The sequence below is a fragment of the Myiozetetes cayanensis genome, unplaced genomic scaffold, assembly GCF_022539395.1.
Source record: "Myiozetetes cayanensis isolate MyiCay16 unplaced genomic scaffold, myiCay2020 scf5-8, whole genome shotgun sequence".
NCBI classification, from domain to species: domain Eukaryota; kingdom Metazoa; phylum Chordata; class Aves; order Passeriformes; family Tyrannidae; genus Myiozetetes; species Myiozetetes cayanensis.
Genome location: NW_026087742.1, coordinates 20,194,919 through 20,216,950, shown reverse-complemented (window position 1 = coordinate 20,216,950; position 22,032 = coordinate 20,194,919).

The following is a 22,032-nucleotide window of genomic DNA, read 5'->3' as shown; positions in this document are numbered from 1 at the left end:
GGAGATAGATCAGTAGCCACTTTAGTATCAGAAAAGAAACAGCAGGAGAAACTAAATTTAGTTCTGAGAATAAGAAGTAGGTAAATAAGAAAGGAACAGTTCCAGGTGAAATGTGCATGCCAGGCTACGAAACAGCAGACACCCAGTAACAAAAACTTCAGTCAACAGCCAGTGGGAGATTCCCAGTTATATTAAACAGTAATATTGTCAGAGCCCAACATTCTGGGCAAAATATCATAGCAGCATAAAAATGTGCTTTTCACAGGTAGAGTAGTTATTCCTCTCTCAGAGATCTTAATAGTCTTGAAAACAAAGGATGAGAGAGAGAAAGCTGTAATATCTAATAAAGGGACTGGGGCACCAGCAGGTACAAGATTTTTGGCTGGCTGGCTAATAATGGCTTCTTGCTTCTAGTTGCAAAATGCCCTATCCTTTAGCTTCCTACCATGGTTCAGTTCCTTTTTTTTTTTTTTTTTTTTTTGCTTGCATCAGTTCACTCTCCATTTAGTGTCATCAGCCTACTAATTCTAATTGTCCTGTCTTGTCCACAAGAATATTGAGTATGCCATCTGCTTAGCTCCTTACTTGGAAAGCTAGAGATCTTCAAGAAAGTAAGGTGGTCTGTACAGGGAATATACACCACAGTGAAGAGGTGAAGGGGAAGAAGTGAACTTGAGAGAGTGATGCTCAGAACAGGAAACCAAAGATGATACAATCCAACAGAAGCATGGGAACATGTAGAAAGTCAAATTACTTTGATTTTTTTTTCACTCATGTAAACAATTAGCCTATCAGTGTAAGGTTACCTCTGGTACTTTCCATCACATAAACAGGCTGTCTCACAGTCTGGGAATGATCTGGGAATCATCTGAAAAGCAGATCATTTGAAATAATTGTGCCAATCCTGGACAGTGAAGCACTATGAAAATTTAGATCTGTGAGGAAGGGAAGGTTTTGAGCTAGTCACACTATAAAAAGATATTAAACAATGACCCAAAAATGCATAGAAATTGGAGAATGTGTCAGAAGATGAGATGTAAGACAGGCCATTTGAGGTAAGAAACAAATCAACATGTTTCTAAGATCTGGAAGGATACAATAAGCAAAGTATGTTGCTGTCTTAACCACAGCAGGATTTTCAGTTCCTGGCTACCTTCATCAATAAGGATTCTGCTAAAAGGAAAGAAAATTGCTCATCAGATGTTTTTGGCAGCAGGACAGAGGTTATTCAGTCATAGGGTCACGTGCAGTACAAAGCCATTTATGACATCTGCAGGACAAGGATTTCTTTGTGGTTTTCTTATTGATTGCTCTAAAAAATAAAAAATTGAGTGCACCTTTTATTTAGAGAGTAACACATACATGCACGCAGGCAGAACTGTGGGAAGAGGTCTTGAACTGGTGTGGTGTAATTCAGGATTTAGGTTAAGGTTGGTTACATGTTTCCATGTTCATTATTAGGAGAAGTAAGTGCCACTTATGGACACATTAGGTTTGGTAAAAAAACAGAGAAAAAAAAATCCTTCTTCAAAAATCATTAAAGGTTTGGGTTTGGTCCAGTTATAATACGGAACTTTTCTTAACACATTTGAAGTTAGACAAGCTGAAGCCTGTTTCTCACAGGCTTAGCAGCTTGAGATTTCTAAAGGAATCCTGGAGAGAGTGTAAATGTAAATTTACCCTACTTCACTCCCCTCTTATCCAGTGATGGGGGAGAAAGATCCTTAAAAACCAGGCACATAAACTATCTACCTGTCCATGTATACAGAAGAGCATGCTCTGATTTCCCTGCTCATCTAATCTCCCCTAGATCCCCAGCAGCACATTTTAGCGCTGTCATTTTTTTTCTCTGTTATTTTCTAACAAATATATTTCCCAAAGTCTGGTCTTCAGCAGTATAGTATTGATTTGACTCCTGAATGCAGATAGGTGGGAATTGATCTCATTTTTCTTAGATGTGTGAAGTAAATTAGAAACCTTTAAATTAAACTATGTATAACAATAGACCAAGTGAACCTGTATTGCTTTGCTGAACCACCTCATTTAGAGTATGCTAAAACCTGGGGATTCATTCTTATATGTATTTGGTTTTCCAAAGAACAGCTATTTACCTGGACTGCTCTTATTCAGAGGCTTTAATTCATACAGTGCTTGGTCCTTTTCAGAAGTCTCAAGTCTTAATTATCTTTAGTTTCCATAATAGTAGCAACCAGAAATCTCAGAAGTTGCTAAGGGCACCAGCACTCTTCTTTTTATAAGCATCTGTGATCTGATGTCATCATGTGAGGTGGTAGTGAGGAAAGAATTTTCTCTATCCCATAATGCAGCCTAGTGTCTTAGAGTTGAGGTGAGATGTACTTAGATCCCTTTTAATACTGGACCATCATCTGCCCTTGGAATAATTTAGTAAAGGGATTTGCTTGATCTGTTTTCATAAAATAGAGTGTTTCAAGAATCAAATTTATTTTTGGGGAACAGTGATAACAATTTTCAGCACAGACACTGCAAAAGATTGCACACAGAAATCAGATATGTGGCAGATGGATGTTGCACGCACCAGCCAAAAATGCATATACTTGTTTGATGAAAAGAGGCCTCACTACTTCTGTGTGTGCTTTGTCAGTAAAACAACAGTTTGTGTTGTTGATGCTCTATGAAAATGTGAAGTTACTACCTGTAAAATGCTGAAGTTAATGCCTATCTGAGAGGACACCAGAAAATCCACGTTTTCATCTCAGGCTATATGTAATCTGTTTCCAAATTTGTAAAACACACTCCTGATGGTATTTTGCCAGCTGTGAATCCTGTAGATATAGAATTACATCCTAGCCCCACTGAAGTTGGGGTTTGTCCTTATTTACAGTTGATCAGGCCTAGAAGGTAGACTACACTTGAGCTACACCACACTCCAGTAAAGCCAATGAAGTTGCATCAGTGTAGCTGAGAAATGAATGTTCATTTATCATTCCAACACAGGCTGTCTCCAGTCATTGTTTTCATCTGCTGCTGCTTCTGAGCCACCAGATCTTTGTGCCTGAGAATGTTTGAATCCTTTGTTTTCCTCCCCACCTAAACCGTATCCAATGGGCAGCATATTTTCCCTCAGATCTTTAATATTGATTAGGTAACTGAATTTAAATTTTAGAGCTATGAAAGTTTGGAAACATCTGCAGACATTGAATAAAGTCTGTTTTCTCTTCCACAGTCTGCGAACAGCTGGAATCCTCAGCCTGAAAAGCCGCCTTTGTTTCCCAGGTTTCCATTACACATTTTTGTACCACACATGCAAACTATCCAGGCCTGTGCAGGAGGGACAATTCTTATTTTTGTGAAAGATGTTTGCCATTTTCCATTCTGCACTCTTCAGACTTCTCCTTGTCCAACAAATGTTAAGTTGTTAAAAATGTCCCATTTTTCCCTCTACAGCTGTATTTTTAGTGCAGATACTAGGCCAAAGTTTGATTTTGCACCAAATTTAGTCCATCACACACAATTAAGTTCAGCAAAGTTTCTCTAGATTTGTATTGAGGCATGACACAGACTTGTTGTTAATCTCTTCCTCCAAAGCTGTAGAACAAGTAGGGCATATATTAACCATGATACCCACAAATAATATCAGCAGCATTGTTGAAGAGCTGTATGTTCCTTTTTTCCCCTCAGATTAGTACACATAAAGTATGTTAGACAAAGATTTGTAGACCTTACTCTGCAGTCTTTTACTGAGCATAATTCTTGTCTTAATATATGACTTCACTGATATTCCTCTAATTTTCCATGATTAGGCCTATCAAAAACTAGCTTAGGTATTAGGTATTAGGATTAAGAATCAAAACCTGAATGTTGTTAGTGTATGAAATTATTCTGTAATTAAAATGTTACATAGATAACATTTGGTTTGAGTCAGTAGTCTAACCCTAATTCCTTGGAATAGTAGCAATTTCTGTACTTTGTCCTAGGTAACAGAATTCTTTTCAACATTAAATACTTGGTTAAGGAATCATTGAATACAGATAGAAACGTCTATGAGACTGAGTGATCCCCACTTCCTAGTGGGGCAGTGTGGCAATATTTTCAAACCTGATACTAAAATCAAAAGATTTAGGTACAATATTTGCAATATGTAGACATTCTTTGTCCTTGCAGTTCCACACTCATATTAAAAGAAAAGGACTGTAGAAGGTAGCTTAGTCTACCCTTTACCAAGGGTAGGATGAAGTACACTCTACTGTAATTTATTATACCATACTTCTAGCTATGGCTGATAGAAAAAAATCCAGCTTGTACTGAAAATATTCTATGGAAACTATTGCTTTCCAGTGTCGTGTATTCCAGGCTGAAATAACTTGACGCTTTGAAAAGTTTTTCAGTGTCTTCTCTGAATCTCTGTATTTCTTCTTGCTACAGTGCACTGTGGAGAACAGCATACACATACTCTGCTCTTTGCAACGACTTCTCACATTTTGGAGATTGTGCCTTCAAAAGATTTTGAAGAGGCGGAAAAAGAGTTTGTAATAGTCAAGGTAATTTGACTGAAATGCAGAGAAACCTGAATTCAAAGAACTGCCTTTTATTGATTGGGTCCAATGATACTTGAAAAGGCCTGGAACAAATGTAAGTAGAGCATTTGACTGTGCCATGCTTTTAGTCCATCTTCTGAACAATCTGGAGAAGTTACCAATTCTAGATTAACTAGAAGGATTAGGGATAGACAGAATCACATGAACAACAATGTGCAAAACTGGTATTGAAAACTGCCTTAGAATCATGCATCTAATGAACAAGACTGAGCTGAAAAGCAGTCCTAAAACTAGGAATATTGATTAATAATGTATGTCAATTTTATTAACTGTTCCACCAAAAGGAAAATGAGAATAGCATTCACTAATAACCAAAGAGACAAGTTTTTTAAGTTTTAAATTTCCACTGAGGGACCAAGTAAAGGACAGGGTACTGAGATTTTTAAATCAGCATTGAACTAATTTTTGCAGAAACAAGCTTCCAGTAAACCCTCACCTTTCAATCTGTGCACACAAACTGTTAATGAAATTGACTGCTCACGGAATATGTTCAAGCATGGATTTAAAAAGCAAAGCTGCTTCATTATTAAGTGGATTTGTCATATTAATATCACATTTGTCCTGCCCTTTCATGGGTATGAGACCCCTGATTTTAAATAGACCTTTTCAAAAAGACTCATGTGTTAGCTATTTACATAAATTTAAGTTCCTAAAACTTCCTCCTGTTATTTCTAGGTATTCTGCCCTCTCTACCTCTCTACATTGACAGTGTTTTTCTTGATCATAAACAGAGTTGGATGTCTCTGGATTTTATTTTATTCCAGTCAAGACAAGAAGAGTGCAGGAGCTCAAATAAATTATAACTTTGAATAATACTAGTTATAAAAGAATGGCAAAGCTTCTTGGCAACACATTTGTGAGCCAGAGCCAGAGAACCAGAGACTAATGTCTAGTAAAAGATGTCAGATTTAATTTTTGCTGCCAATGTCTGGCGAGAAAAATCCGCTCAATACATGGTTTACCTCATATGACCCAGTTGGCCCTCAGAGAAAGGATGCCTAATCGTCATAAAGATAGTGCAGGTAAATTACAAGAAAAGCATGTAGTACTTCCCTTACATCCTATTTCATGCATATTATTGTTTTCTGGATTTTAATACTAGGCATTTATCCATAACAGTACTGTTAGGGGCTTACAGGGACTTCAGTCTGCTTAAAATAGTGAAATATTTGGGATTTGAATCATTGCTGGCAGTGGGTTTCTCTTGAAACCCAGTGGATTCAAGAAAGCTTCTGCTCTTCTTCACTGACACTTTTTGACCTCATTTTCATAAGGGGGGGGGGGGTGTGAAATTGCAAAGTCCTTGTGTTTCTGTGAAAGGAGTAAACTTCCTTTCCCTTTGACTTTCCCCAGTGGCATCAAAACCATATATTGAATCATCCAGTGTTATTTCAAGGGACGGAACGCGTGATTTCTGTCGAATACATGGAGCAGAACTAGCCACGTTTCAGCTCTTGTTCCAGAAAGCTGGGAGATGTATGCAGGATTGTGGTGGCCTATTGCTCAGCCCAGAAGCAGCTGTGACAAGGTACTAACCTGTACTAACTGTGATGGAACAGCATGAGAGAAAAAAGGCTAGATATGCCTTAGATATCCCAATAAATTAGAGATGGTATTTTTAAAATGTCATTTCAAGCTGTTCTGACGCTGTTCTGAATCTGTTCCCTCTACAGTAAGCTCAGTGTGCACAAACTGTGACAGTTTGGCAAAGGCATGCTCTCCAAAAAAAAAGTCTGAAAACAATCTAAAGTCCTGTCTTTGCTGCTTACTCCTGGATCTCCATTAGGCACTTCATTATCTTAACAGCTTGATCCTAGAGAGGTCAATCCAATGACTATTTTTAAAAATGAGATACCAGAACTGCCCTCCTTGACAAAACAAGGAAGGAAAAGTGCAAAGAAAAATTCCTGGTCAAAGACAAGACAAACAGCTTGAAATTTATACCTACTTACCATAGAAATCTCAAGTAATGTGAATACCACTTCAACTCCCTGAATACAAGTTCATTAAGTAGACAAGACAGTTCTACAAAGCCAAGAGATCAAATCAAAGCAAGAAAAGCATGCCCAAAATGAAGCAGAACTAAAGTTTGACTAGTTAAGTCTGATTGGCAAAATGTTAATTAGTGCTTCATTGGTCAGCAAGTTACCATTCAACAGATCATCCTCTATGATGCCCAAAATGTGCTCTGCTTTGGTATCAGCAGTTTCTGTGGTTATCAGGGACACCAGTCCATGTCAGGGCTGCCCACCACGTTTAGTCCAGCTGGTTGGAGACATGCCATTTGGAAAAAAACCCAAAAAACAAAACAAACACAAAACAAACAAAAAAACCAAAAAGCAAAACAACAACAACAAAAATAAAAACCAAAATAATCTAAAGTTGTTTTCAGTGCTGCTTGCAGTGTTCATGCCTGACAAGATTTCTGACTGACTATGCAACTCCCAGATAGCAAAACCACAATTTTCAGTGTATAAAATCTGATAAATAAGCTGTCCCCTGGGGTTTGGCAGGACTTAGTAACTGCCTGAGATCTGCTGTAACTTTCTCCACTTGGACTAAATCTTTCATCATATGGGATGCCTGAAAGTTACACAACTAAAAGCCATCTTTAACCACTCAAAAAAGCAGGCTTGTTTTAGAGACTCTGAAAACTACAATTACATTAGGAGCATATGGGAACACTTGCTGTGAAAATCAGGCCGTTGTCATAAATGAGTGCTTTAGGCACACAAGTCTGGAATAAAAAGCCCAATAAACTGAACAGTATCACTGGTGAATGACCCACCAGCAGCACTCAGTCAGAAGCTTGGAGATAGCAGTTTGGATTTCATTCATTAAGATTTGCATGCAATTAATTTGCACAGCTGCTATTTGAGGTACATTATAGAGCGATAGTGAGAACTTTTTTTTTCAGTTTGCGTTCTGTGCTTTGAGTGCATATTTTATGAAGCATGTGCTTGGCTAATTTAGTCTTAGCAGCCTCTTTGATGACATCGATTTTTGAAACAGAAGCTTATGCTGAGGGAGCGACATGTTCCAGGGTTAAGTGGGTCCTCCAAGACGTAGCTCTGACTGCTTGCTACTGGGGTCACTAAACTACTTCAGTGATTTTATTTTAGCTCCTTGAAAGACATCACTTCTCATTGCTTTAGCTTTTAACAACATTCTTTTGCTTCCTAAAGACATTTTCTGACTTTACCATGAATGCAGAGGCCACTGTTCTAACAATTCAGTCCTGACTAGTTTTCTTTTTTTATAAAGGCATTGTAATTAACCATGTCCTTGGGTTACATATTAGTTCCTCTCGCTTTGTCATTTGGTCTCTCAGTGTTTCAGGTCCCTCTCTGTCTAATGAGAATTCTACAGCTCTCCCATCCTACAGTCTGTTGTTTTAAGGTGTGACTTTTCAAGGACTGGGAGACACTCTAATAATATGGTAGGAAGTACCATGATTTTACTTCTATGTACAAACTGGTCTGTCTGTGCCTATGTATCTCCTCTCCTATGTATCTCCAGTAGGGAACCATGCTCCCTATTGAACATGACATTTTGAATAGCCATTTATTACGAGATCAGCAGACTTGCTCCTAAGGAGTCAAAATTGTCATTCAGAATCAGCACTTGTCTCTCTTCAAGGCTACAAGGAAACTTTACTATTTGCCCTCTAGGTATTTATCTATTTCTCTTCAAGTTCACCTCTTCAGATTGTGTTGTGTGAGAATAAGATAAGAGCAGATTCATGTAAGTCTGAGGTCCTTGTCATTGTCCCCTTTGTCACAGTATATAAGTACTTCATAGTCCCTAGGATAGCTACTCTTCCTTCACTGATGTGAAGTAGGTCACAGCTAGTACCCCTCTCACAAGTAACACTCCCTACCTTTTATAAGGTGGTTTCTGGCAGTAGATCTAGAGGAGCACTACAAAACAGTTTTCATGCTTTTCAAAAGAAACAAAAGAGTATAGATGTCCTTTTTTAGCTCTGAAGTGAGATTTAAATAGATTTTAGGTGCCAAGTCCAGGTGTGGACTCTGACTTTGTTAAGCATTCACATCCTCTAGCTTTGCCAAGAAAGGATCTCCCAAGTACTAAACCCGTGTTTCTGCATATGGTCAGGACAGCTTCTGATTTGGCAAGGCTCATCCACCCCTACATCTGCTGTTCAAGAGTTTAATCTGATGTCTCTGGTAGTTCCTATCCCAGCTTTCTACTACAGTCTGATTTGGGGATAATTTGTATACCGGCATTGGTAGGATTTATTTATTGCAGATCAAGCCAATTTGTAGTGTTAATAATTCTACTGTAGGAACATTAGCAAATGTCCAGAGTTTCTTCCGGAGCAGTTAATCTGGTTTATGTGAAATTCTTGAAAAAACCCACGTATTTCTTCTACTCATAGTTGATGTCCAGACATAATTTTGGTTAAAACAAAGCATCTGGATATCCTGAGGATGTTTCCATTATCTTCTCACCAGATAGGCATTACTTTCTGTAGAGCAAAAGTGCTGCAGAATAATTAGTCCTTATGCAAGTCAACAAGTATTTACTGAATCAGAAACCACCCATCTACATCAGCAAAGACACAGGTAGAATACATTTGGAAGAGAAGTAGAAAACAGTTGTGGAAATGGCAGGTTTTCTGATCTAGAAGGCATGGGGCTTTGTGTCAGTGCTTCAGGAGATGAAAATGAAGGGTCAGAAAAGAAACAGAGGCATTACATTCCCATTTCGTATAAAAAACAATAAATAAATAAGTAATATGTAACATTAAGTTTACCCTATATTTGTTAAGTATGATGATTTTTAAACTAAAGCTATAGATTAAAGACTGGTAGTTTGAAATACACTCCATTAATTTAGAGAATAAGTGGAAAATATTCTTAGTCCCAGCACCTGCTGTTGAATTCCCCTGCTTTTCTGTGGTTTTACTATTACATTTTCCAATTTAAAAAAAAAAAAAAAAGAAAAAAGTGAAGCAGACTAAACAGAAGATATTGACAAATGCCCAAGGTAAATAAACTGGAAAAATGGTAAGAAAATTAAATATAACTTTCTGTAATAGTAAAGGGAATATAAAGTGAATAATATTAATTTAATAGACAATTCTGACAAGAAAGGTAAAAAGTGGAATGGTGTTCCTTTTAAACAAATATCCAAAATGTCCCCTGAATCCTAATGGCTGAAAGCTTCCTGTGTTGCTTCAGCACAGAATATGGAATATGAATCAATTGATTTATGCAGTAAATTAATTGCATGTTTTTAATGTGAATCAGATCTCTCAGGTTCTGTACTTATAAATATCACCTTTATTGGCCCCGTATGAGAGCTCAGTGCCAAGACCACCCAGTGACATGGCTTTACTTTGAAGGATGGAGGAAACTGTGTAGTCTTAAATTCTCATGCAAATGCTGATTCTCAAATTCCTAACTTAAAGAATAGGAAGATGGAAACTCATAGCACATTACAACAAAAACACTCTTTGCACCTGGAAGAGAAAAAGTCACTTGTGAGGTTCCTCCTTCTGGGTTTCCATGTGCTTCTCCAGGATGTCTCCAAAGGAGAAAAAAAAAGAAAGAACTTTTATCTTAAAGACAATTATCAAAAATCCATGAATTCCAGTTTAGGGCATTATGTAGGTGCTTGAGACGCTGCATCACTAAATCCCTTCTGCTGTTCTGGAAGGGAAAGATCTAAAATGGGAAAGAAGGCCAGTACCATGTTAAACTACTTAAGAGGTCAAACAAAATCTGACTGCAGCCAGCAATGTTTGGTTTTTTCCTTTGGCTCAGAGAACAAGCTGTACATTATCCAGTAAATGTGTACTCTACAAGGGGTCAGAGGAAAAAACATCTGCCCATACTGGGCAGCTTCTTAATCCCCTCTTGTTGCCAAGTTCCTAGAAAGTGCCCAGAAGCATCTAGTCTGATACATCATATCCCTGCCCCTTCCTGGACTGGTGGGTTCATGTCCACCCCAGACCCCTGTGCATTAAATGTGACATGGAATATGCAGAAAGATGGGCAAGAGCACTCATGAAGTGTTTGCTTGTCTTTCTCCTGACAAGGCTGCACCTTTTATGTTAAGTTTTTTATCCCAGCTTGAAGGGGACTGTGGAAACCTTGAGAGGGAGAGAGAGCTACCCCATTCCTTTCTTTGCTTGCCTCTAGCCCACAGACTTAAAAATCAAGTGTGTTCCAGCCTTACCCTGATGACAGTTCTGTTTGTAGGAAAGGAGATAATATTCTCAGCTCAATGGAGAGCATAAAGCCAGCCTGCTTCCACTGCACTGAGTCTCAGCAGAAAACCAGCAAAACAGGAGGTGGTGAAACCTCCTTGGAGAGAGCATGGCAGCACAGGAAAAGTATGTGGCATAGCGAGGGGTGGTTGCAGCAACATTTCCTGACCCATGCTTTCCTGTGAATATATATTAAAATATATACATAGGCTTGTGTCTGTGTATTTGCCAGTCTCCAAAGGCACAAAATGTACAGCTTTTGTCAGTAACAACAGGAATGGACTTTCAAAAAAATCAGCTGTTCTGAGACGCACTGAAAAGAAGAGTCACATCACAAATGTGGGGAAAACCTTTTTCACTTTTATATACCTGTAGCTTTACAGTGTCTAGGGCTGATTTCTGGCAGGGTAAAACAAACAAATATAAGGAGAACTCCGTGGTGCACTAAACATCCTGAACTTTATAGCTACCTGCACTGAAGACTCATTTTTAGTGTTTCAATGTGGTCTGGGATAGCAGTAATTTGCAAAAGGGATGGAAATGATTTCTCTTCTTTTTCTGAACATGCTATCTACCATCCTGACTTTACTAAAAAAATTTAGATTGGAGCCAGCCTAGGTTTTTGGCTAATACACTGGCTTCCTGCCTTCACCTTGAGCTTTTTTCTTTCCTCTAGGCATAGAAAAGCTCAGCGGTCTGCTTAAAAATGAAGAAGTCGTGACACCTAGCGGTGAGTCAAACACCAGTAACTTCTGTTTCCTACGGGATTCCCACGTGTTTTCCATAGGCAAATTGTTCTCGTTCAGACTGTAACGCGGGAGATGTGGGCATAACCCTCGTGGCTCCAGACATCGAGGCAGTCCCTCATTTCTTTTGCAGTCCCCTGCAATGCGTGTGTGCACGTGTGTGCGTGGCTCTTGTTGCATCAGACTCCTGTGCCTCTCCACAGAGGCCGTATCACTAAGGCCCACTGTGCAGCCCCTAGTCATGCTCACTATTGAACATGACATTTTGAATAGCCATTTATTTCGAGATCAGGTTAAGTGCCTTGACTCTGGGGGGAAAGGGAGCATGGCAGATTCCTGGCGTAAGACCAACTGGGAATTTCAGACTCATTTTCTTGTCGAGTACTTATTCATCAAGGCTGTTTTTAGATGGTGATTCAAAAATGTATTCTATGGCATGCTGCAAATTCCTGGCAGGCAGCTTAAACTGACTCAGTTGCTGGCAAATTCTTTTGCTTTTGAAGACTACTCAGAGTCTGCCTTGGTCAGCAACAGTCAAAAAGTACATACTGGCTGTGATACCATGACAAGAAGTCGCACTGAAAAGCAGTAAACCAGTCTAGACATGTGCAAAAAAATTATAGGTTCTTTCCAAACAGTGGCAAGTCTTGGACATTTTTTTTTATTTATTTTTTTTAGGGAAGCAGAACACTGTAAAGTTGTGCTAGCAGTAACTAGGCTGCAATCACCAAGTGGCAAGATTTCTTGGCTTGTTGAGCTAACTGGCTGGGGACTGGCCACTTTTTATCACAGGAATGAGCTTCAGTGCAAGAAATTTCAAGTCAAAACATCACTGTAGGTTGTTCGGGAGTCTGGGTGCATAGCAGTGCAGCCTCACAGTTTCATGTCCATATTTGTTCATGCTATATCAAGCATACTTTCCATTGCCTTCAATAAGACAAACTCCTTTTCCTCCCATCTTTCAGAAGACATACATGATAAAATTGCATGTTGTAACCAAGAAATGGAAACTAAATTACATGAATATACTTGATTTGCTTCATCATAATATTTATTTTACCATATGTCCACATGTATTAGTACCTGTAACTTCCCCAGTTTGCTGTCTTGGGTATAATTAACACTTCTACCACCTGAGTGTCTGGATATAAGGCAAGTGAATATAAAAACATCAGTTCTGTCCAAAATATTCCAGTTTCCATCCCTTGAATCATCAACATGTGACCTATTCTGTGCCAATATTAATAACCATTGCTCATGGCTTTCAAGCAACTCAAACTATTTAAAAATTAATTCTGTTTACAGTGCCTTCTAGAGGAAGTATTTTGTAAGAGTGAATAACTCAAACTGACTAGTGGCTACCCACAAAATATGACTATCCAGTAACAAAATGAATCATTTAGAACTTGTTGGCAAGAAAAGAACATATTGTTGGAGAAAATATCAAGTGGAGATCGGATCCAGGAACTGAGAGTCCTGGGTTCTCTTTCACCATACCATACATTTCCCATGCTGCTCTGACAAAGGCAGGCCTAACTGCAGTGGTGCAGGCAACTTTTAGCCCCTGTCACCCCAATTCACACTGTTTATTTTTTTACACTGAGCTGTAGGCTGTGAGGTCCTGTTCAGCTGTGGCTCTTAGAAACACTTGTAGTCATGAGTTGAAGCCTATAGGCGTGCCAGGTTATGCTTTGCATTTGGTTCTCCTTCTGTAAAATTGATATGGCCACCAACTGGTGCGTGACAAGCTTGTTTGAGGTCCCTGATGGGGCCAAGGGTTAGTATTACTTCAGTCTTCACTGAAGAGAAACAACACAAAATGGAAAGTCAATACTAATGCTGACAACTTTACAACCTGCAATAGGTAATGCAGTCATGGACAGAACCCACGCAGGCAAAGTTTTTGAGGTGCCAAAGAGAGAACATGACTTTGGGCCATAGGTCCAACAACAATGATGCATTTGATCATTCTCATGCAAGGCAGGACAGTCCTCTGCAGTCTTTGTTACATGGGTACCCACACCAGAACCTTTTCTATCTCTTGCTCTTGCATCTTCTTGATTTTCATACTAACAGACAGGACACAAGAGCCATGAAGTGTAAAGTAGCTGTCAAAGATGCACTGAGGAATAAATATCTGGGTGATATTCACTGGCATAGGAGTCTGAATGCTCCCCTAGGATGTGCTTTTTAAGCTACTTTCTATACTGAGTGCACAGGTGATATGGACACTGAATCCCCAGGGTATCACACTCACTTGCGTGGCTAAGCACTGGACCCACAGATACAGTCCCACCAGTCTGAGTAGAGGGAAAGAATCACCTTCTTTGACCTACTGGCCATGCTCTTCGTTATGCAGCCACAGACGCTGTTGGCTGCCTTTGCTGCAGAAGCACATCGCTAGTTCAGGTTCAACTTATTGTCTGTCAGGGCATGCATCTGATGTCTAGTTCCATATTAATGGCTTGTTCCAGCTGTAGCTTTCTTCAGCTTTCTTGATCTAATGGCTTGAGTTTCTTTTTAATACATAGAAAACAAGCCTAGTCTTTCATGGACTCTTTCTGCATCAATGCTATTTAGTTATCCAGTAGCACTGGGAGATCTAAAAATGCCTCCAGGCTGTTGACCAGTTTAGCAGACTGGAGGCATATTTAACTGCCTAGAGCCAACAGAACCAGCTGCATGTTACTGTGTTTTCTGTTGAACTAGGGTAATATCAAAGCTCTTGCTATGCCATAAGCTTTAATGGCATCCTAACAACTCCAGAATAGCTTGAACTTAGGGAGGAGATGCTTTTCCTGATTGTTGTCCTTCTTGTGGACAAAACAATGGCATGTTCTCTACATACATATTTGGGACACGTCTCAAGTCTACATCTCTTTGTCCTTTGACCAGCAGGAAAGAAAATTCACCCTTTCCCTAGTGATTGAGTGAACTTCTTCTACAAAAAACACAACTGCTGTCTCCAAAGAGCAACGAGAATGAACACAGTGGGTTAACACTCCAAAAACAGGAAATACCCATAACCAACACTCTATGTCATCACATAACCTAGATTTCAGTTGAGAGTTTGGGTGTTGTTTTAGATAACAAAATACAACATGTGTTCATCATTAATCTTCTTGAACATTTGTTTGGCCAGAAACTGTCTCTGATCAACTCACTTATGTAAACAGGTCTATGCTTCAGACCGCAGTGGTGAGATGTTATTCCAAGTACTTGCATTGTAAGGAATCTCTCCGTAACTCTAGTGAGATACATTAACAGCCTCAGTATTGGTGTCTGTACCCCAAAGACTTACATGTCCAGTTTAGATTTCAAAATTTAATACAAATTTATCTTGCCTTAAAGGGGAAAAGCATTACCTCTAAAAAATCTACCCTTTGTCCCTACTCTACCTGCAGTTTCAATATCAAACACTTTTGCATCTGGTTTTCAAAGAACTGAAAAGCTGTTTCTTCTTTCCTTAACAAGTGGTAGATGTATTCACTGCAGCTGAACACCCTTTTATCATGTAACTTGATACCATTCATCATGTAATTCTTTTTACAGGTATAGGGCCATATTAAAAAAAAAAGAAAGAATGAGAAAAATAAGCTTTGTTTATTTAGGGAAAATAAACATTACATTTTGGTTGTGTCAGCTAGTTCTGGGCACAACTGGTGTATTTCATTTATGTTTGAAAATGTAGGCACATAAACTATCAGAATTTTTGCTCGCAGAATATTGGTGGACTAAATTAAAACATGCAATTTCCTACAAGCTCTTGCTCCCCATAGTTGGTCTCTTCACGTCTTTTTGTTTCAGACAGAACAAGAACATGCAAACAGCTTCAGTGTAGCTGTGTGCGAGTAGGGAGTAAGGTTCTCCTGGAGTTGTGATCACTGCAGCTGCTTACTGACTGTGAACCTTGCCCAGACTTCTTTGTCTCTCTTTCTGCGTTTGTAAAACATAAAATATATCTAAGAACTAGCCAAGAGCCATATATACGTACTAGTTACTGGGAAAGTTAGTTCTTCACAATCAGAAGAGTTAATGCTTTGATTGCTTGAAGGTTAATCCAAGGCCTTAAACAGTCTAATAGCAATTCATGTCCCAATAGAAGGAGCCTCGAGTTTGCAATAAACACAGCCATTAGAAATATTTATCACTGAGTCAAAGCATTGAAGAGGATTAGTCTCAACTGCGCCAATTCCAGAACACAGTATCTTAACTGCATTGCATGTTTTGGACATTGTCCTGAAACGCTTCCGAAGATTGTAGAGATAAAGAACTCTTGAGATATGGGTTTGTTTTGCTTTTAAATCTGTAATTCAGTTTACCCAGGACAATTGTTTTAAGAATTTCTTACAAAGTCTTGCATTCAGTAGCTGGGAAAATGGTACAGAAAAGACTGTTAAGTGGTATATAGAGTAATAAAGATACAGAAACTAGAAAGGACAGAGTAAGGTGAAAAAAGGCAACTACACTGGCTCTTAATATTTTAAAAGGCTGAAGGGATGAGAAGAAAATAGAGTTACTTCTGTAAGTGGAAAGTGAGTTTGGTAGCTTTAGAAAGATGACAGCTGGTATAAATGACATGGCTGCTTATCCCTTCTTTTTGGCAGAAATGTACCTCTCAGCAAACATGCTGTCATTCAGCTGCCTTTTAGTGCTTTTAAATGCATTTTAAAGCTATATCTGCAATTCTGCAGAGAGCTTGAAACTAGACAGAAGTGCTGACAAATGAAATTAACTGAAGTCAGGTGTCCCCTTCCAAATCCAAAATTATTAATGCCACCCTTTTGTCATTTGGACGTCTGTCCTGGTGTACCGAACTGAACAGTTGTAAGTCTTCAATATAGTGGGGTTTTTTTCTGCCAAGTATTGCTCTGCAGCCCCTCCATTTATGCAGCCTGGTCTGACACAATGCTGTCATGACAAAGTTTCATCCAGAGATATTATCCTATCAGTAACTACAAGTGATTGAGATCCATAGAAGTCTAGATTGGGTGTCTGAAGTTGTTGGAAATTACAAAAGTCCATCTTAGCCTGTTACATAAACTTGTTTTGAAAGCAAAAAGAAATTAGAAGCAGACAGGTTGGCTCATATAAAACAGATAGTTAAAACAATTGTGATAGTGAATATTTGCAGCTATTTGGTCATGCAATGATTACGACAATGAGAAAAATAGGAGGAAATGTTTGTAGCCGAAGTCACCAAAATGTACTCTAAGTAATGTTCGTGGAATGTGGTTGTCAGCTTTCATGTTGTTTATCTGAGGGTGACTGAACAGAGGCAGAGGATAACTGATGGGGAAGAGCAAATGCCATCATAGCTGTCATCTGGATGTATCTCAGAGGCATCCATCATTACACTAACACATTCTAATAGATCCCTGCTCTGGTGCTAGACCTGGATTTAATTGGATTTGTTCAGGGAGAAAAACTGACTTGGGAGCCCTCGTTTTCTGAGTCACAGCTTTGGAGCACATTCACTATCTGAATAGCTTTGGGGACAAGCATGTAAAAGGTGCAACAAGTAAGGTCTTGAGCAATTCTTTTTCAGAATCTGAATAGCTTCAGGGCTCCTTCTTACAATTTGAAAACTCAGTCTTTCCAGATTTCATTATTCCTAGACTTCAAATATATGTAGAAGCTTAAGAATGCAAACAGAGCCAAACACCTCCCAGTCTGCTGTCAAGATAATTTTGTTTTGATACTGCCAAAATGTAATGTTTAGATTCTGGGGTTTTTCTACTTTTGGTTCCAAAACCAACTTCAGATTTCCTGTCTTTCCTTCTGAGGTGGTATCATTTCCTTTCTGCTCTTCATTCCATCACTCTCCAGTTTCCATCCTGAAGAAAATTATGACTGTGAAAAGCTCCATAGTTCAGCAATACAGAATCATAGAATGTTAAGGGTTGGGAGGGACCTTAAAGATCAATTAGTCCCAAGCCCCATCATGGGAAGAGTGAAACTGTCACAAGAGGCCCAGTAAACTGATGTTGTAGAAATGGTCTGAATGTATCTGGATTATTTGGAAATAGGATTTAGCCATGAAAAAACTTCTCTTTAATGGAAGGAAAAGTAAGCTGGGCAATGACCAATTTAAATATTCTTGGTTTTCTCTTATATGTGATACATTTTCTTCATATTCTGCTCTGTCATGGCTATCTTCATACCAAGCCTATATCTGGAGGATTGTGTAAGTCTTCTGGTTGCTCTGGATGTTACTGTTTCAATAAGTGGAGATTTACAACAGTTTTATTAAATTTCTGTTAGTTTCTGTCTAATTTATGAGGGAACCAAAGAGTTATATAATTTTAGAAGGTGATTGGATGGAATATTTACCATAAAGTACTACTGACTGTTATGCAAAACGCTGAAGCGATGTCAAATACAGACTGAGCAAACTGGCCCTGTTACTGAAACTGTTTAAAAATGATTGCAACAGGTTTTAAAGTGGTCTTGGTATGAGACAGACAGTGTGGGAAAGGAATCAGTTTCTTCTTTCGTAATGGGTGTTATCTGAGTTTATTTCACATTTATTGTGGGCAAAGTACTGATACTAAAATTTAAAACTACTTGATGCTATATTTCTAGGAACCTAAACCACTGCCCATTTCTGAGTATCTTCTGGGTGTTCAAGGTGCCTGCAATCTGACTATTCCTCTGGCTTTTGCAAATAGGCCTGTTTCTCCAGTGGGCTTCTCTCTTAGTGATCTAAACCAAAATTCCTACTCCAGGGGTCCCTGTTTTGAGGACATTTCCATGTTAATGTCTGAATTTTGCTGCATGATCTTGCCCACAGAGGCAGACAGCAATGTCTGTCTACTGCTCATAGTAAGCATTTTTTCAGTTTCCAGGAGCTGTGTCTGAGCTCAGAGGGAGCAGCCAGACTGTTCTCAAATTATGTTGAGGGTCACACAGAGGAAACACCCTCTTGGAAGCTGCCTAGTTCTTTGTTCCTTCCATCAGTCTAAATAAGTGCCATTGAAAAGGTCTCATTCCTCTTTGTGTATGCAAAGACCATGGGAACACTTACAAGTCAATCTCTTTCAGGTACTGCATACAAAATCGGAGGAAATAATGTTTGGATCTTTCAAAAAATCCAAAGTGTTCAGATTTCTTTGGCAGACATTCCCACTTTGTTTTTCCAAGCTGAGAAGCATGGAAGTGTCCCTTCCACCTCTTTTCACCTCCCTGTCACTCATAAGTTTAAGGCTGATGATACTTGAACTGAGAGATAAAAGTGATTGGAAAAACATATCCAGCTGACCCAAAGGGGAACTGCATCCTCTACCTGCTGCTGCCTTTCTTCCATGTTTTACCTTCTTTCTGCAGGTTGACTCACTACATTCTTCTGCCATTTACTTACCTTCCGTTTTCTCTGTGTGCACAGCAAATCTCTGATGCTCGTGGGACTGTTCCAAGTTCAATAAAATTTCATTTTCTGAAGATTATAAGATTCCTCCAACTCCAGTCAAGATCTTGAGCCAGAGAGAGGTCCAGTTTGCATAAAACCAAAGCTCTGCCACAGGCAAGTGACACATATTTTTCATTAATAATCTGAAAGTGTTCTTTTCTATGTGGGAAAAGTCAGTGTGAGTGACTATAAACTGTTGCTGAAATTTTAACTGGAATTATGCACACAGTCCTGGCTGGCGTAAGCAGAAAATATTTGCGCAGACATCCACTGTCCTGACCCACAGATAGAGTTCAAACAAACACTGATGGGAAAATTAAATTAGAAGTACAGGATATTGTCCTTCATTCTCTGCATTCAGGCTACTCAGATGGCAGAATCTGAAATTTATATGGCATTTTAATTGGTCATAAACAAACTCAAAATGATTCCAAGGTTGGATCTGAAAAGATTTCATACATGAATATTTAATATTCATAATGTTTGCCAGAAGGACTATTGTGAATGTTGAAACTTTGCATTCATCTGCAAAACAAGGGAAGCAACAGAGGTGAACAGCAGAAACTTAGGCAGAATATCCTAATAACATGCTTCACATGCTCCTCTGTGCTGGGCTGTGGTGATACAGAAAACAGCTGAAGTGTTTACTTTTTCACTAATACTATGAATGAGTCTATTTTTCTCTTTAATTTTTGTATCTGTATCTGGCTCCATGCATGAAGTTAAATCTGATATGGAATTTGGCACTATGAAAAAGGTTTTTAGCCTAGTTGGCCAAATGGAAAAGTTGGGGAGGAAAATTTATTTTGGAAAACCTGACACAGGAAATAAAAAAATGAGTGTTAATGAAAGCATTTGTTTTGTCCCAGCTATCAGTATGTCATTTAGTGTTTGGTTTAAAAACTTTTTCTGACATTTTAAAAAATATATAAATTTCAAATAAAATAAAAAGGAATACAAATGTTTCTTCTTAAATATTCAAATGAAACATGCATGAACAGGATGAAACAATTGGCATGCTATTTACCAGCCTCAAAAACAGCTCAAAACTTCAATTTTTTGCTTGTTTTCTTTTCTTTACAGCAAATAATTCTATCCAGTCTCAAAACTAATCCATAAAGGAATCGTATTAGCCTTCATCAGACCCCTTTTAACCTTTACCCCTCTCCAAAAATAACCAGAAGGCATAAATCCAATGTCCATTCCCAAGTTCAATCCCTACCCTATTCCAACAGAACAGTCAGCATCACATTTCTCCAGATCCTCCTTTCCAGCCATAGTGAAAAGTAATTCTCCTTTCTTGATCCTCAGTTTTAACAAAACTCACGTTGAACATGAAGAAATTACTAAAGACCTAAAGCAAATCCCAACTTAAAATCTTGTCCAGATATCATCTTATTCCTGCCCCAGCTTCTGTCACAGACCACATACCCCCTCTTCACAACTTAGTTCAAGAATGAAATGGGAATTATTGGTATCCAATAGAATCCAGGCACAGAACAAGCTTTTCAGACTTTGTTTAGCTAAAACACAGGACCAACCATTGCTCTCCTCTCAGTAAAAACCTTATTCACCCACACAGAAAGCCCACACACCCTTCCTAACAATAGCTTCCATCCTGCCCTAGAGGTCTCAGAATCAACCAGAACGCTTCTCTCTGTAGATACATTTCTTCGAGAGCATTTCCCTGGAGTTTTCCACAGATTTTCCTAATCATATTTCTTTTTTGGTAATGTAAGAAGTCATTCCCCAGGGGTCATATTTTGTTCCCATTCAAGTCAAAGATAAAAATTCTCCTGAGTTTCATGGGAACAAGAGCATTCTAAAAATAAAATTGTTCCTCTGATAACCTCTAGTGGATTTTTTTTCTCAGAAAGCAAACACAACAAAGATGACCTTTTCTTCAGTTGCTTTTCTGATCTTAGGGTGTAATTCTATTCAGTGCAAACACAGCTTAGGGATATGTGAAGGCACTTTATGTCATCTCTGGATTGCCCTGAGGTAAAATTGGCCCTTTCTGGTAGTAGTTTACAGCTGTTTCTGGGCATCAGTAGAGCTCAGGAGCCTTCATGAAAGTGGGGAAGAAAAACTGCATCACAGTAGGGGCAGCTCTTTCTTGGACTCTTGTGGTTTCTCATCAGCCCTGGTATGCTGCCATGATTACCAGAGAAGAGGCTGTAAGTCTGTTCTTAATCACTGTGAATCCTTCCCAGGGATCGGAAGAAACAGGGCTGCCACAGGGGAAGGCAGAACTAAGTACTAAGGTTGTATCCCAGCCACATATCGTAAGTCAAAAAAGAATTAAAATCATTACACAGATTCAGAAATCAGACCACCGAGGCCAGTGTGCTCGAGACTCTCTTGCTAGAAATTTTTCAGGTTTCTGCAGAGTCCCACAAGAGATTTTGTGACCCAAGCCTTCCAGGAGAGAGAGGGTTGTTTAAACTTTCTAGATCTCACTTTAGGTAAAACAGTGGCCAATCTGTTGTGATGAATGCTGCCTCTGTGTCATGAGCTTGCTCTCATCTGCAATTTACTTTTTCAGCTGAACAAGGCTCTGCAGGACATTTCCTAATGTCTTCTGGAGACTTGTTTGTCGTTCTGCATGAATATATTGTAGTGCTGTTATCTTGCTCCATGGTGGCACTTAGCTGGGTGACCATGCTGGGCCCAGCAAACAACATTTAAATTGGTGCTCCACTGTTCACTGAAGTATATGAGCAGAGTGAGGGAGAGGACCACACAAACACAACCCGTGCCTATCAGAAATCATCGTCAACCTTTCTACAATACCTTTGCAAGCATCTCTGCTTAAATAAATGCTGCCCATTGGGTTGCCAGTTGAGGCAGAAACTGAAAGGGATGTTTGCTTGTAAGGCATATACCACATTTTTTCTGTTTTACTTGGGGTAGGTTGTGTTTCATAGCTGGATTTTTAAATTAATGTAGTGAATACACGGGCACTCATGTTACAGCAGATATCACAGTGAGAAAAAGCTGTACAGAAGGATACTTGGGAAAACTACCATTAGAATATGTCAGGTCGGTGCAGTGAGACAAGTGAGG